This window comes from Barbus barbus (genome assembly GCF_936440315.1).
Source record: "Barbus barbus genome assembly, chromosome: 6".
Taxonomy (NCBI): domain Eukaryota; kingdom Metazoa; phylum Chordata; class Actinopteri; order Cypriniformes; family Cyprinidae; genus Barbus; species Barbus barbus.
In genome coordinates, this window is record NC_136734.1 from 36,185,445 (window position 1) to 36,202,805 (window position 17,361).

At 39.6% G+C, this 17,361-nt stretch overlaps 1 pseudogene across 1 annotated transcript in view; it reads right to left on the reverse strand.

Annotated features, from left to right (window-relative positions):
• Positions 1 to 406: 406 nt before the first annotated feature.
• The window catches only part of LOC306871335 (ras/Rap GTPase-activating protein SynGAP-like), a 54,617-nt pseudogene continuing 37,662 nt past the window's right edge, over positions 407 to 17,361 (reverse strand). The window contains exons 3-4 of the transcript in view: positions 13,419 to 13,545; positions 407 to 655 (exon numbers count right to left, since the gene is read on the reverse strand). The product of the transcript in view is annotated as a ras/Rap GTPase-activating protein SynGAP-like (transcript). The remainder of the gene's footprint in view (positions 656 to 13,418; positions 13,546 to 17,361) is intronic.

Consider the following 17,361-nt stretch of genomic DNA (forward strand, 5'->3'; position numbering starts at 1 on the left):
CACCCTTTCAGTCACTCTCTCAGCTTATTACTAAGCAACATCGCACAAGTTTTTTGTTTCACACAGTTTTTTGAGGTCGATCTTCAAACGCTCGGAATACAAATGCGAGCAGCACAGCATATGCAAATATGCACACGCAACACACATAAAGACAGACATATGGACACATAAAAATATCTGAAAGTTTCAAATACCAGCATACTTGGCACACATACAAAGACATTGCTGCTGGACAAGCAGATGGTGGCAAAGGATCCCCAAGAGTCTTAATAAGATGCTAGCAAATGCTGAAGGATAGAACATCAAACTTGATCTGCTCCCTTACTGTTGGGCTTATTCATGGGCTTCTGTATCGAACCCACGAAGATGAATCATGAAACTTTCTCGCGTACAAACACCCAAAAGACTAAAGATAATATAAAGACATTCTTCCCACAAGCTATTCAGTTAGATGGGAACATGCATACACATACTCTTTTGTCTTTGGTCTAATAATTAGAGTCCCCTCCAGTCAAAACAGACATGTATGCAGTTCCCATAGGCCAGAAGTGACTCAGAGAGAATGACTGAGAGATTCTCGTTTATCACTTTGGGAAAACTGTAGTAATCCTCTCACCCTCCCTTCCTCCCTCTCCTGCTCCACTTGCTCTCTCTTCTCCTCTACCCTGCTCAAAGAAAAGGAAGAGTGAAGTAGGACGACAAACATCCAGACCTATTTCCATCTCAATGAGGGCCAGGGATTCTGTGTTCTACCTCATAAGAAATGACTTTCTCTCTCTACTCTCACCCCAAAACGATTTAAAGACCCAATGAGGTTGGAGTTTAGTTGCTTTTAGCACAGAAGAGTAGCAAAGGAAATATTTCCATTTAAAAATGGTGTCTTAGTCTTCCAGGAAAACAGACATGAAATATTGTGGATCTATACATCCTGCACTACACAGGTGTTCATCCAATCAAATGCCTTCTACAGAATGTCCCTCCCACTAATAACACCTACAGCTGACTAGAAAGTAGAAAATTTTGGATCATGGCATAGCCACGAACCAAATGTTATGAGCTTAAAACTCTTGTTTTCAATAGGAAATGCATTAACAAAGGATAGCAAACTGCCATCAAGTGATTTCTTGGTGTCTAGAACTGATCCATACATTGAGCCCAAATACTCCCTGAGCTGATTTTGCATAAAGTAGCTAATTAGATCTAATTGTTTAATTACAGTGCTACACAGGGAATTTCACTATGGCACTTGTAGTGTTGCTTTCGTCAACGAAAATTCTGACTAAATATCGTCGTTAACGAACCTTTATCACGTGATGAAAACGAGACGAGATGGAAATGCTGGTCATGTGACGATGACGATAACAATGTATAATGCAATATTGTTGACGAATAAAAACGAGACTAAATGTGGTTTACAAAATAAAAACTATGCTAAAATGTCTCTTCATTTTCATTGACTAAAACGAGACGAAACGAAATGTTATAAACGTTATTTCGTCTCGTTTAGTCGCGTTATTATTATTTTGCAGTATTTCTGTTTCCGGTGTCTCACTTCAGGTCGCACTGCGCAGATGCAGGCGACATCACTTCCTCAAGCCCCACTCGCGGCATTACTTAGAAGACAACAACAAACAAAGTTAAGTCTGACACAGAGAAAGGGACCGATGGCCGGCCAACCGGGGTTCGTCTTTGGGAGATGTGTGTGTACTTCTAACATGTTTAGTTGGTAAAATAAATGTTGTAAATTCAAATCAGAGCGTTTTCCGTGTCTGGAATGGATGTATACTTGAGTCTATAAGGTAACAATAATATAATCTTGTTTGAAATGGGTTTGGCTGAAAGAAAATTTTGGTTTCGTCTATACTACTGGTACTTATACTATATTGACTGGGTTAAATAGAATTGCATTACTAAAAAGAGACTAAAATACAATTTTCATTGACGAAAACTAGACTAAAATGTCATCAGTTTTCGTCAACTAAAACTAGACTAGACTAAAAAGAGTATGAACGTGACTAAAACTAATAAAAACTAAAATGACAGCTTCAAACAAAGACTAGACTAAAACTAAAATTAAAACAGGCCGCCAAAAACAACACTTGCTCAACAACTTCCCGACAACCACTGTAGGGCCAAGACTGCTTTACTTCAGATGTTTTGCCTGCTGAACACAACAAAATATGAACCAAGAGCCTGGCTTTGATAAGGACTATTACATAGTAAAATTCTCACGCAAATACATGCAACACAAACAATAATGCTAAGTCAATACTGTATCTGTAGGAGACACAACCAGGTACTGTAAATAAAGATGAACCACTGAGATTTGGGCAGTCAGGAGACTGCTAATTGCAAAATCTTCCTTTTTCAATTAGCTAGGCCATTACATCAGATTGCAGAAGGCCTGCTATTTCTTAGTCCAAGCAAGGTTTTAAAATATTACATGCATTTTAACATTATACCTTTTTTAACAAAGTAAAGATAAATACCTTTATAATGAAATCAATTTTTTTTATAGCAAATTAATGCTGTTCTTTTGAACTTTGTCAAAAAATCCTGAAAAAAACAAAAAAAAAATGTTTAGGCAGCTAACCACTTCATGAGCATATGATATGCAAACCTTGGTTAGATAAAGCAAACCAGTGTCACACTAGTAAAGTTTTGACAGATGACGACTGCAATCAAAATAAAAGTGATTACAGTGACATAAAGGAGTCATATACTAGGCATGCAGAAGTCCGTTATTACTGATGCGTAAACAAACCGTATAAACAACACCATAATTTTTCAACATATTCGTGTAGTCATCAAAATTCATGCCCTGCAAATGTTTTTTATAATGGCTGCTGGCCGAATAGGAGAGTGTGCAAGGGTTTAGTGATTCTGAATGGATCTGTATAGTAAATGTAAATGTAAATGTATAGTAGCGTATGCAATTCAAGGCAAGGTTGGTTTAGCAGTCTTTTGCCATCTCCCTGTCTTCCTGTCCAAGCTTCACTTGGGCTTTTTGCATTAAACTTGCTTTAAACAAATGTATATATATTTTTTTTCCTTTTGCGGTTTCTGTTTTTACACTATACAGTGCTGCTGGAAAGTTTGTGAACCCTTTAGAATTTTCTATATTTCTGCATAAATGACCCAAAACATCATCACATTTTCACACAAGTCCTGAAAGTAGAACCCAATCAAACAAATGAGAAAAATAAACAAAAACAAAGAGAACCCAATCAAACAAATTAGACAAAAATATTTTCTTTGTCATTATTATGTATATTATTATGTATGATATATGTCATTTTAGTAATAGTCCCCAGGGTAACTTCTAAGCAACTAAAGGCCTTTCTCACATTGGCTAATGTTAATGTTCATGAGCCCACCACCAGGAGAACACTGAGCAACCATGGTGTGCATGGCAGAGTTGCAGAAAGAAAGCCACTGTTCTCCAAAAAGAAAATTGCTTGCTAAAGATCATGTAGACAAGCCAGAGGACTATTGGAGAAAGGTTTAATGGATGGATGAAACCAAAATAGAACTTATTGGTTTGAATGAGAAGCTATTATGTTTGGAGGAAAGAACACACTGCATTTCAGCTTAAGAATCTTATCCCACCTGTGAAACATGGTGGTGGTAGTATCATGGCTTGGGCCTGTTTTGCTGCATCTTGGCCAGGACAGCCTGCCATCATTGATGGAACAATGAATTCTGAATTCATATACTAAAGGAAAATGTCAGGACATCTGTTTAAGAACAGAGTCTCAAGAGAACGTGGGTCATGCAGCAAGACAACAAGCCCACGCACACAAGTCATTCTACCAAAGAATGGTTAAAGAAGAACAAAGTTAATGTTTTGGAATGGCTGAGTCAATTAAAATGTTGTGGAAGGACCTAAGCAAGCAGTTCATAGGAGGAAACCCACCAACATCACAGAGTTTAAGTGGTTTTGAACTAAGGAATGGGCTAAAATTCCTACATGTTATTGTGCAGGACTGATCAGCATTTACAAGAAACTTTACCTTCAGTTACTGCAGCAAAAGGGGGTCAACATCAGTTACTGAAAGCAAAGATTCACATACCTTTGCAACGCACAGATATATAACACTGGATCACTTTTCTCAAATAAATGAAAATAATTTCTCTCTCACTTGTTTGATTCGGTTATCTTTGTCTACTTTCAGGACTTATATGAAAATCTGATGATGTTTTGGGTCATATTCCTGCAGAAATATAGAAAATTCTAAAGGGTTCACAAACTTTGAAGCAGCACTGTATAATTAAATACATTGTGAACTATCACAATGTCACAATTATCACAAAGTATTTTTTTACTAATGAAAATTAGTAAAGTGGTGTGAGGTGGTGCCCTTGTGTATGTTGTGTCAAAAGCCCACTGTCTTTGACTTTGAAAACCCCTGAACTAATTAGAATTATTTAGCTATAATACTTTTGCCTTGAATAAATCAAATACATTTATGTTCTTCTTGTGGTAACATCTAAATTAACTGAATTAGTAGTTAATGACTGAATCAAACTGAAAACAAAAATATTGTTCAAGTGTCAGGTCGTGCAGAAACAGTTCTTTAATCCTGATCACTGGTATGTTTACTTTAAAACAGCACAAAGGATTAAATAAGCCCCTGTACACTCTTAAAAATAAAGGTGCTTCACAATGCTATAGAATAACCTTTTTGTCTAAATGGTTCCATAAAGAACCTTTAACATCTGAAGAACCTTTCCGTTTCACAAAAGGTTCTTTGTGGCAAAAGAAGGTTCTTCAGATTATCAAAAGGTAAGCAAGAGTTGGTTCTTTAAAGAACCTTTGACTGAATGGTTCTTTGTGGAACAAAAAATGGTTCTTCTATGGCATCGCTTGAAGAACCTTTTGAAGCACCTTAATTTTTAAGAGTGTAGGTTAAGAATCAAATGGTAAAGGGTGGAATTAGCACCCTGCTGACATACACTCGTAATAATAAAGGAAAGAAGACGAGATTCCCTGAGTGGTAGGGGAGAGAAGCATCCAAATGATGTCTATCCTTTTCATTGCCCTGGTTGCTTGCTCTCTCTTATCTTTAATTACTCTCGTCTGAATGCTCACTACATTTGAGATAGTCCTCCACTCCATCACTGCAGCAGATGACAAAAGATACACCAAATGCCAAGAAAGGTTCCATCCCTGTTTTCATAAAATGTTTTCTTTCTTCAACTCCTGTAATTGGTTTAGATACACAGGTATGAACATTCAGAGCTGTTTTTGCTCCACTGATGTAAATGGATTTATCTTTAAGGATAAGTGCATCTCTCATCCCATTATGACGTAAAATGCTTCATTGGATCCTAAAGCTTTTAATTCCTTCATTCGGCTGTTAAATTGCATACTCAAAAGAAACACTGTAACTGATTATGGGTATATCAAGAGTCCTGTCTATGAATTGGTCTTGGTATAAGGGTTTAACTGCTTTGAATCGCATGGTACATTTTTACATATATGGGAGGGCACCTACTCTGCCGGGGCAGGACGGTTGTACTGTGTTATTTAGGGCTATTCTGGGATATTTTGAGGTTTGGCCTGCGTTTAAGACAGATGTTGGACTCAACTACTGTGTCATGGATTTGGGTTCCCTTGGCAGGACTTACATTTTCTTTCTTGCTAGCTTTCTTTGCAAGCTCTCCATCTCTCTCTGTCCAGCATATCGACACTGTTGGACCCTGAATGTCCTGTTTCCCTGAAATACTTTAGCAGTTGGCTCATTCAGCTAACCACATTCTTCCAAAGCTCCTTCCCTAGACCTGCGCCATAATCTCTGTGCATACAGACAATGGAAAAAATAGTCAAATAATAATTTAATCATTCGATTTTTAGAGCGCTCTGACAGGGTAGATTGAAATATGCGAGCGGAAAAGAAGAGGGAGAATGTGAAGGAGAGAAGAAAGAAAGAAAGATTTGTGTACATAAGTCAACCTCCCGTCCTGTCCGCTCACACTTTCTCTCTGTCTCCCTTTCTCTCTCTCCCACACACACACACACACACACACACACACACACACACACACACACACACACACATCTACTCTCTCCCCCTCTCAAACTAAAGTCACAAGAGAATCACAATTTAGAGAAACACAATTCCTTTAAAATGTGAAACTCCCTCTAACATAATCAAGTCTGCACAGCACACTCCAGTCACCCACAATCCACAAGTCACACACACTCCTTCAAGAAATACAATAGTCAAATCAGAAAATATAAGTGCCTATAAAGTAGAGTTGGACAGAGAAAGAAAGACAAAAAGTAAAATAATAAAATAGTAAAATAACAGTATTACACTACCTGCTTGAACTACACCTAACAGTATATATGGTTGATGGCTTTATTTGCACGTCTATCAGCTAGTCTATTCCTGTCTAAGTGGGTGTTTTCTGAACAAAATAAGCTGCAATGTGAAGAAGACTTAAGAAAAAAGTCTCCCTATGACCACACTGAAGAACTACATGGATCTCTGTCTTTAGAATGAACATAGTGAATCCAAAGATTTACTGTTAGGTGTAGTTCTCTCTCTCTCACACACACACACACACACGGGCCATTTAACACTGGGTTTACCTAAAATTTATTATACCACAATAATAGACAGAAAAAAGAACAGACTGCCAGACACACACAGATAAATAAAAAAGAGAGAGACAAAGACAGAGAGAGAATGACAGCACAAAAAAAGCTGAAAAATGTTTGAATTTTTAGAATTTTAGAATCTTTTAGAATTTCTGACCAAAAATATCATTTCACAAACTCAGAAACACAGCAAAACAAGCTCCAGGATATCTCATTTACATGCTACGAAATGCTTTAAACACAACTCTGCAAAACTGTTTGCCACAGTTTCAAAGATTGTGAAGCCACTAATACTGTGAACTTTGGCACATTCAGTGATTATCTGCAAGTGTTGTCTAGTTTCTGTACAATATGCATCAGGCGTTAAGAATGGACTACGGGTGGTCTGTAGGCATGCCGTCTGAGCCTGGGACTATAGTTTTCAACAAACTCATGCGTGTACTCATTTTAAAATTTTAAACACTATGCCAGCAATCCATCTCCAGTTCACCAATATTGAGGCAAGGGCCGAGAGCATCCTTCCTTCACAAGCACTTACCGGACTGACCCTCCGACTCAGGGCTCGTCTCAGACTCCATAGCTTCACAGAGTGCTAAACTGCTGTCCAACAACTGAAAAACAGTGCTGAAAGGAGACAGATGGGAGGAGAAAGGAAGAGAGGACAGAGAGAGGGAGAGAGAGAAGAGGTTCTCCCCTCACCCGATCCATAGAGAACTGCTCTGTGCTCCAACTGTTGTTCTGTGTTTGTCTACTGCTCCAGAGAGAGACAGAGAGAGAAAAACAGAGCCAGAATGGATGCATGTGGCACGCATGCAGATTGACTATTCCTGTAAATTGTGGTCTCTCTTTAACTCCTACTTCTCACATGCTTCTTAAAGACACAGTATCAGTGACAAGACTTTTGCAGATTTTACTCACTCTGTCTTCAGTCTCTTTACAGAAGGACAAATAAAACGGCCAATATTTATGGAAACTTTATGCCACTAATGAATTTGAGCCAAGTAACAAACACTATACTGTTAAAGGTAACCACAATCATGCACATTTCACTCTGAAATTCTCCATGACATTTACTATAAAGTATCAAACTGCACACTAGTAGGCTACATTAGTGTGTATGAGCGATAATGAGCTACCAGCATACCATAAGTCTTGCTATGCATCCTTGCTAAACATGAATGAATAATAGGACAACAGCTTTACAATCTATGTCTCACTTTGATGTTTGTCTGTGAGCTACATGCACTAATGGTGATTTGAAGGTGTTTTGACATGTCAGTAGTATTCAGCACTACAGTGATGTGCAGAATCTGTTAAAAAGCTGTTATATGTTAAAAAGGCTCTCTGATGAGTACCCTATTGATTTGGTTATTTAAGCTTTTAATTTGCAGTATTGAGGCACAATATACGTATTCTGCTCTTCAACCCCAGAAGGTGCTCCAGTTCTCAGTTTCTCTTTTATCTTCTATCAGTTATTCAATATGGGGTGCGGGCAAACAAGAAACACTTTCAAAGCCATTCTGAAAATACAGTTATAAATCTGACCAATGACCATACATGAATAAAATTGAAAATGTTATGTATTATGAATTTTAGTATAATGTACTATACTGGATATAAAATTATAAACCTGAATATATATTAACATATCCTGAATATACAATGTAACTCAATATACAAAAACTATACTATTATACAATAGTATAACTATACTGAGTTTATAATTAACTTTATAAAACGGTTAGTTCCACTCCTCGATTCTGATTGGTCAGCAGCTATGTTTTATTCACGATACAGCACGGCTATGACCTCTTCACCCAATGGTTCTGTGCATCACTGAGCAACACCCTTAGCAACATAAAAACAGAAATAATATAGCATTAAAACCATTCCATGTATTATGCATTTCGGCAAAATTAAATGTTTGTTATTTATTTAATGAAGTATGAGTGACCCCTGATGGCGTTATGTTGCATCTTTCATCTTTAATTTTGAGACCACGCCCTTCCTGGTCTAATAAACACTTCTCATACAGAGATATGTTGATGTGTGTGCGCGTCTCTGAGAAAGTCCACAGTTTCCGAAGTGAGGAGGGAATATTACTGTATTTATTCGTTTTCTGTTTCAGGTATGGGTGTGTATGTCCATTTTCCCATCAGTTTACACTGTAATGACGCGTGCAAACTCACGCTGTGCCACGAATCGGTCTACTTTAAAACTAAAGGACAGAAAACAGACCTTTTCTCATGCAGAGAGATAAGCAGATGTAGCCTGTGTGAGAAAATATATATGGTGTTAAAAAAAATAAATGACAGCGGATAAGAAGAGTTCCTATTCTCTGTTTTTATTTAAACGGGTCATATGATGCGATTTCAAGTTTTACTTTCTCTTTGGAGTGTTACAAGGTGTTTGTGCATATATAAGATCCTTGAAGTTGCAAAGACTAATGTCTCAAAACCAAAGAGATATTCTTTATAAAAGTTTAAGACTCTGCCATGCCCCCCTAAAACGGCCCCCACATCTACGTCACAATGTGGAAATATTTGCGTAACGCCGTCCAAATGTACACGCAAAGAAAGTAGGCGTGGTTTCAGTAACCGCAGTAGTGTTGATGCAGGCAGTCATGTCAGGGAGACGCTATGCATTTCTATGCAAAAGCAAAAGCACTTTATTTGGCCTTCCGAAATTAGATGCATTTAGGAATCATTAAGATTACTTACAACAGAACAGCAACGCATTTTATGGACCACCGGTTCGTGAACCTAGGAGAGGTGGTAATTCTTACTTTGCTATGACAGTCTGCACTTCTGAATCAGCTACTGTATTTGCTATTGACTGTTCAAATGCGGAGTTTTGTGCGTCGTGTGTGTGTGTGGGCGTGCGTGTGAGTGAGTGAGTGAGTGAGCGAGTGTGAGAGAGAGAGAGAGAGAGACCGGGTCACATCACAGTGGAGTCAGCTGTCTTAACCGCGGCTTGTGTGCAAATACATACGAGCTTTATCACTGTGTCTGTCACACGACTCTGTTCCCCTTTCGGGCTTGAACTGATGGTAAAACTAAGGACATTATTAACTGTCTTTTACTTTTATTTTGAAAGGTGAAGCTCGCGATTATGGAAAGGAACATTACATTTCCGACGAGTGCTTGTGGTGAGTGCTCGGCCAATCACAATGCACTGTGCCAGCTGGCCAATCAGAGCAGACTGCGCTTGTCTGAAGGAAGGACTTTGTAGAAAACGACGCGTTTGAGAGAGGCGGGGCATAGAGGACCTACAATAATGTACAGTATTTGAAAATGTGTTTTTTGAACATTAAAGCATGTCAGCACATTCTGTTACACCAAATATGCAAAATAATGATCTTTTAAAAAAAAAGCATCATATGACCCCTTTAAGCTCCATTAGATGAGAGGCATGTTCGGAACATTCTCTTGCCATTTACTGTTGCTGTCAGGAACTATTTTTTAGCATTTAACGAACTTGCTTCAAAAAAGTAACATTTCAATACATACATTTTTGGTTTTAACATTTTTTATTGTGCGGTATAAAAGCAATAAGGTACTCGAGGCCATGCTGTACCTTGAATAAATCACGGCTGAAGGGCGTTGTTAAGCACAAGTTTACTTACAAGAGTTTATTTACGATACAATTTACAATTATTTATATTATTTACAATATACCTATAGTTAATAATTAACTATATTTCCCAATTTATATTTAGACTTATAACAATATAAAAAAACTATACATTAGATATCATATTGAGAATTTATATACATCCTGTATGGTCCCAATACTGTATAATTAAAATAAAATAAATAAAGAACAAAAACAGGACAATATTTAAATGCAGGTCTTTGAGTTTGAGAAAGCAAAAATATTTACCAAGTTAAAAAGACTCTCAGTAAATCTAAATGTCCCTGTCAAGTAGAACAAAAATACAGCACAATTAAAAGCAGAACAGAATCAGAATCTTGAGGACTTTGAGGATGTGCATTGGAATCTTCATTTGCCTCATTGTTAGCTGTATTTTAGGCTCAGCACAATTTTGGCTTCAGTACTGTACCAGAATCTGCTATCTCAGTGTCGTACTAAATCAATACCATAGGTGACAAATAAGCATCCTCAAAAGATATCCGGAGTACTGCATGCATGAAACTCTGTAGTAACAAATGTGTTGCTCGTTTAAAATAAATAATTCTCAGTATTCTCCTGTACAGTAAAACAGAAGCGATACTAAAATTCCTGCATTTTCAGCTGTGTTGAGTGTACTCAGACTAACTTAATCACATCTGACAGTTACTGTTAACATTAATATTATATCAAGATTATATCATCAGCACAATTATGATGTAGAGTAATATGTATCTGTTTGACCCAGCTTGTTCCTCTGTTGTCACATTTGCCTTGTTTCACTTCAGTTTGGCTAATACTGCCGCATAGCAGTGAACTTTAGAATAGCAGCATATCAGATACCAAAATTAGCAAAATCATGACATTGTATCACCCCTACTGCATGTGTTTGTGAGCCTTTAAAAGCCTGGTTATCAAGGTTTAAAATTATTATTTATTTATCATGTGATGAAATCAGTAGTCAAATGAGTAGTATTGCCTCATAACGGGCACTAGTTAAATTCAGTTGTGTTGTTGTCTCAAGTCTTAATAATGCATTTAAAAAAAAATAAACTTGTATGTCCAACATAGCTATACAGTATACATAAATCTGGAAACTTACTTTACAAACATACACACACACATTTGGTTCGCTACATTTTATGCCCCTTTTTATTATATGTAATATAATTCTCAGATGTCCCCAGAATGTGTCTGTGAATTTTCAGCTCCAAATACCCCACAGATCATCTATTATATTTTTTTGAAAATGATGATGTCCCTTTAAATGCAAATGAGCTGCTGCTCCCCATCCCCTTTTCCAGAATAAGGCGTCACCTTTACAGCTCATATCTCAGATACTCTGCTAAAAACATCTGTTTGGTTTTGATTGTCTACAGCACTGAAATCATGCGTTTTAAACCATATTAGTTTAAACTTCTGATATATTTTTTGAGCGCACACATCTGAAGCACGCACACAGAAAGTGGCTGTAATGTGAGTACTGAACTAAATTCTCTTTCATGGCTTATTGCGCTTAAATCACAATGTTAAAAACACATAAGTTAAAAAACAGTCAGTTATGTCTGTTAAGGCAAACAGCCGGGAAATAAATCACGTTATATTAGAGCTGTGTTGCAGCAGTGTAATGTTCAGTATATAAATCAATCCACTCTAAACAGTGTTCTGTGCTCATCAGTGCAGCCAATGACAGAATAGTTAGCATGCTTTGCTCAAACATTTGTTATGGTGTTAGAACTGCTACACCGTTTTCGCTTGCAAAAACAGAATGGCGGCACAGTGGGTGGAAAATGAGGGCAGTAATATTATAATAAGTTCCCCTTTCTACATCACGGGGGGAGCAAAATCTGATGTGTTCGTTCACATGCTTGCAGAGAAAGGCTTACAAAAAGAATTTACTGGGTTGTTCTTTTTCACATTTTCTGGGGGGTTAGTAGATGCACCTGGGACCTGATTATAGCACTTAAAAAAAAAAAAGTCAGAATTTCAGGATGGGTCACCTTTAATAAGGTCACCTAATAAACTTCCATTGTTTTCACAACAGGTAATTAATATTCTCTCACACCTGGCCTGACCCCATACATCTAAATGTAACCCTCACGAAACACTAGATCTAAATAGAAAAATGATTTAATAGAATAAATAGAAACTTATTTCTTTTAAAAAGGAATATAATGTAGAATGTAGACACTAGAAACAAGCTGCTATTCTAGTTTCAACATCATTTATTCTTCATACATTTCCGTTCCAAAAGTATCAGCTGCATGGGATCAACATTTGGTTTTTCAACCACTGAAAATGGGTGATATTCAAAAAACTGGACATTGAGATCCCCATATCTCTGGCACTATATAGGGCCTTGAAAATTAATATTTATAAAGAAGAGTTTATTAGGAAACAGAGTCTAAAAGGATATTAAGATAACTTTAATACGAATGACATGCACGCAAACTTTGGAAAAATAATATTTATGGCACTCGGACAGGTATGTTGTATGCAACTGTTTTGATATAGAGGGAAATAAGATGCATTTCTAGTTTCAACATTATGTGTTCCTCTTTGAAAGAAAATAGTGTTAATTGGAAAACAGATGCATTAGTAGGCCAGTAAAATAGCACAAAACAACATCAGCCAAATAAAGTATGCACACAACATAGATAACAGGTAAAAATGTTAACAAAATAAAAACAATTACTATAAAAGTTAGTCCAAACTATAAGAAAGCGGCACTGAAAGAAACATCCTTTGACAGAAGAAAAAATTATTGCAGTCAACATCCTCCCCTGCTGGCCTCAATGAAAATGACATCTTTCTCTCTTAATCACAACAAATGAGTTTTTCTGCAAATATGTATCAACGGTAGTTTGTGACAAAAAAAAGTGTAAAACAATTCACAGATACTTCATATTTAAAATATAAAATAAAATAAAATGATACAAATGAATGGTGGTTTATAGTATAGGATGGAGAAAACAGAAAAGAAAACATTTTGACTAAGACTTAATCAGTCAATACACAAAGAGTTCATTCAAGCAGATGACATACTTTCAGCGTCGAGCATAACTACAAAACTATAATAAAAAGCTTTAAATCCCCTTATATTCCAAGGTTTTCTATGACCATGAGAGACCCTGGCCTCTGGCTGAGTTGTAAACATGTTGAGTAACAGTAGTATACTCACCGTTGTCCACTGACAGATGACACAGGAATTCTGGGAACTGCGCCTCCACAGGAACACTGATGGTGCGACGCAGCAGTCTGGATTTGCAGGTGTCAGGCCTCCTCTCCTGTAGGAGCTGAGGGTGTATGTGACAGCGGAACACAAGAAAGAGAAAGAAAGACAACTGAGCACACATTCGCCTGCCTCTCATCTCATTATTAATATATTCCATCCGAATTGAACAGATTTAAGTCAGACAATCAGAGGCAGCAAGACAAAGAATTCAATAAAACAAGCACACAGATGGACAGAGTATGAATATATGAAAGGGTTTCTAGCGACTTAAATTCCTTATTGAATATGGCTATGCTATTTCATATAGCTAAATAAAATAGCTAAAAGCTTCATCTTTTTTTATGGATAGCAAGAAATATTTATGGCCAGTCTATTTTTTCTTAATTTACTCACTATTGGTAGGTATGGCAAAAAGTTCTATTGAAAGGAATACAGAAGTAGAAAGAGGAAGAGAGACCAACTTAACTGGGGAATTCAGCATCAGATCTGGGCAGCTCTGACTGCCAAAATTACCTTGTGTTCCTTCCCAGAATCATGTTTCCAGCACACATTCAGCCCTCATGGTGTTATAACCAAGCTTTCAGAACGCGCATTCTCTTGAGACTGTGCTACAGTGCTTACTCCCAAAAGGAGATTGTCAGATTTAGCCATGTCTACAAATTTGTTCCCAAACAATGGTTAAGTACACACACAATACCTAAATATTTACCTACATCATATTTTGACCTCTTGTATAAAAACTTGTATAAAAAAAGCGAAGAGTTACTTCTTCATAGAGTAAATTTAATTAAAAGACAGCAATGTACTTTATACTGTATGAATTAAATTGCTGTGTCTGATCACATACATTTCCAGCAAAAGATTTATTTATTTGTTGATTTATTTGTGGACAAAGACAACACTGTTTATTACTTCATTTACTTTACTTACCAAAGGCACCTTTATCATGGTACTTTTGGCTAACATGCATAGTAATAAAGAGAGCTCTAAAAAAAAAAATAAAGAGAGCTCTAGGCAAGTGTACGTTAGTTGGGCTCATGCAGCAACATCCAGGATGATTTTATAAATACCGGTAAATGAATGGGGAAAAAAATCATCCTAGAAGTACAGTAAGTACATAAACAAATTTCTCTAAGCATTAAAGATCTGGTATTGCCAGGAGAGAATCTGTCTTTTGGTCTGCCTCCAGCAGAGAATCATTCACCACTGCTCTGCCTGGCCAGTAATAGAAGAGTGGAGATTTATTACAGTGCTGCTCTCTGGCTGATAACAGAGGATTCGACATACAGCGTGAGATATGGGCGAGTGGAAAATTCTTTATCGACCACAGTACACAGCATATATTCTTTGCAAGTGTGAGCCATCTATTGATTGTCCCTGTGGAGCGCCGTGTGTCTTGACTGCCAGGCCGAAAAGTGCGCTCTGGAAGCCTGCTGATGTACCGCACTTCTGCACGTCACAATGACAAACTACACACAGCTAACACACTATTCGCTCTCATGTGCTTGTACCAGTACAAAATACTTTGCCCTTCTGCCTCTTCCCTTTTTTCTTAACACTAGATTTTTGGTTCCCTGTCGATACTCCACTCGTACTGTGTCTTGATAAAGACGCTTATGGGAGACGCTTTTTTCTCCTGAACTGAAGCCTCATTCAATCACGCAGTGAAACTGCACGACTATTGTTTTGCGCGGGGTGTTAAAAACGAACCAATGGGTCAGCAGCGGAGCTGCACGAGCCTATGGCGACAAAGCCCGCCAGAATGGACGGAGCCATCCAGCTATATAAGCGGCCGTTTCGCCATAGGATCCTCAGATTTCTTCTCCTTCAGCGACGACGACTTCGCTGATCCCAGAAGCCTTACTCGCCGTTGACACGCCTTGCAGCTGGACCAGCAACTAGACCTGCTCGGCTGATTCGCCTTCTCCGCGCCGGCTTCGTAGCAGCTCCGGTCACCGTTCGCTGCCGCCATCTGGCGATCTACTTTTCTTTCTTTCTAAAAGAGCCAGGCATTTTTACAAATCCCGCGCCGTTATTGCGGCTTGTGCAGGTCTCCCCTGCACGGCGATGACGGCCACAGCAAGTGCGTTTCTTGCTTGGGGAAATTGCTGGATCTGACTGTTCTCATTGTGAGAATTTCAGTCTTGCTTCTCTGGGCTCGCGGATAGCTTTCTTTTCAGCTGATTTTCGCGCCCTCCCGATTTCTTCCTCCCAGGGACCAGTGAGGAAATAACAGCGGGGCAGAGGATCTCAGCGCCCGGCTGAGAGCGAGCTCATGTTGGCTCAAATCCCGCGTGCCTCGCTCTCGCCGCAAAGAGAGGTTTCTCGCGTCCTTTTTTCTCAACCTGACCAGCGTCCCTCTGCTAGCACGACCTGGTCTCGATTTGGTGCAAGTGACAAAGAGCTGGCCGATGACAGCATGTCATTGGCAGCTTCAGACGCAGAGGAGCTGTTGGGCTTGGTTACTGACCCCACCCCCTTGGCTGCGCCCATGCCCAGCGCCGCCAAAACCGGACTGCGCACCTCTGCCCACCCACTGCTATCAGCTGGAAGGCAAAGGCCGTCCATCCGTCCAAGACCACCTCGGCGCTCGCTGGACCCTCCTATGCTTTGGCTGCAGCGCTGCATTCAATGGCGGTTTTACAGGTCTATCAGGCCAAACTCCTCTCTACCATAGAAGAGTCTGAGCCTGATCCTGCGACTCTCAGGGAGCTGAGAAGCGCAACAGACCTGGCCCTGCGTTCCACCAAGACCACCGCCCAAGCGATAGGGAGGTCCATGGCCAGCCTGGTGGTGCTCACACTAACTGAAATCGAGGACGCAGACAAGGTCCCCTTTCTTGATGCCCGATTTCCCCTAACGGCCTCTTTGAACCTGCGGTGGAAGGATTTGCTGAGCGGAAGCGCAGAAGTCGTCGCAGGCCATGCGACACTTCCTGCCGAAGCGCTCTAGCTCCACAGCTGCTTCTAGCCGCCCCAAGCTTCCGCCGACTCAGCAGCCTGTGAAGCCTGCACCTGCCGCTCCCGCCCCTCAGCCTGCCAAGACTCAGCAGACACAAGGGCATTCCCGCTCAGCCTCTCTTAAGCCTCTCCTCACCCCATTCATCTCCGGGTGAAGAGGTAAATGTGTTTGCTGCCAATACAGGGCCCGTACAAGCGCCCAAGCAACTGCCTGCTGTAATAGTAGGAAAAATAAAACAAAACATTTTCAAAAAGAGAGCAAATTTCCTCTTCCATCCCTCAGGAGTACACTGCCCCCGTGCAGCCAGTCTCTCGAGTATATCCAACCCCTTGCCACGCCCTTGCCATCCCCGGAGTGTCAGAGTGGGTCATGGGGATAATAAAGCAAGGTTATTCACTCTAGTTCGCTCGAAGACCCCCGCGTTTCAGCGGCGTGGTCTCCACCTCGGTACAGAGCAAGAACGCTCACATTTTACACTCAGAGGTGATGCACCTCCTGGGGAAAGGAGCTATAGAAAAGGTCCCTCCGGCTCAGAGCGAATCATGCTTCTACAGCCGTTACTTCCTCGTCCCCAAAAAGGATGGTGGCCTCCGGCCCGTCCTCGATCTCAGACGCCTGAATCACACCCTCATGAGGAGGTCGTTCAGGATGATCACGCTGAAGCAGATCCTCTCGCAGATTCGCACAGGGGACTGGTTCTTTTCTCTGGACCTGAAACATGCATACTTTCACATCCAGATATCCCCATATGACAGACGATTCTTGAGATTCGCCTTCGAGGGAGTGGCTTATCAGTACACAGTCCTCCCCTTTGGATTGTCTCTGGCCCCTGCACTTTTATGAAGTGCATGGACGCGGCCCTTTCCCCTCTAAGGCAGATGGGAAGCCGCATTCTCAACTACCTCAACGACTGGCTTATTCTGGCCCA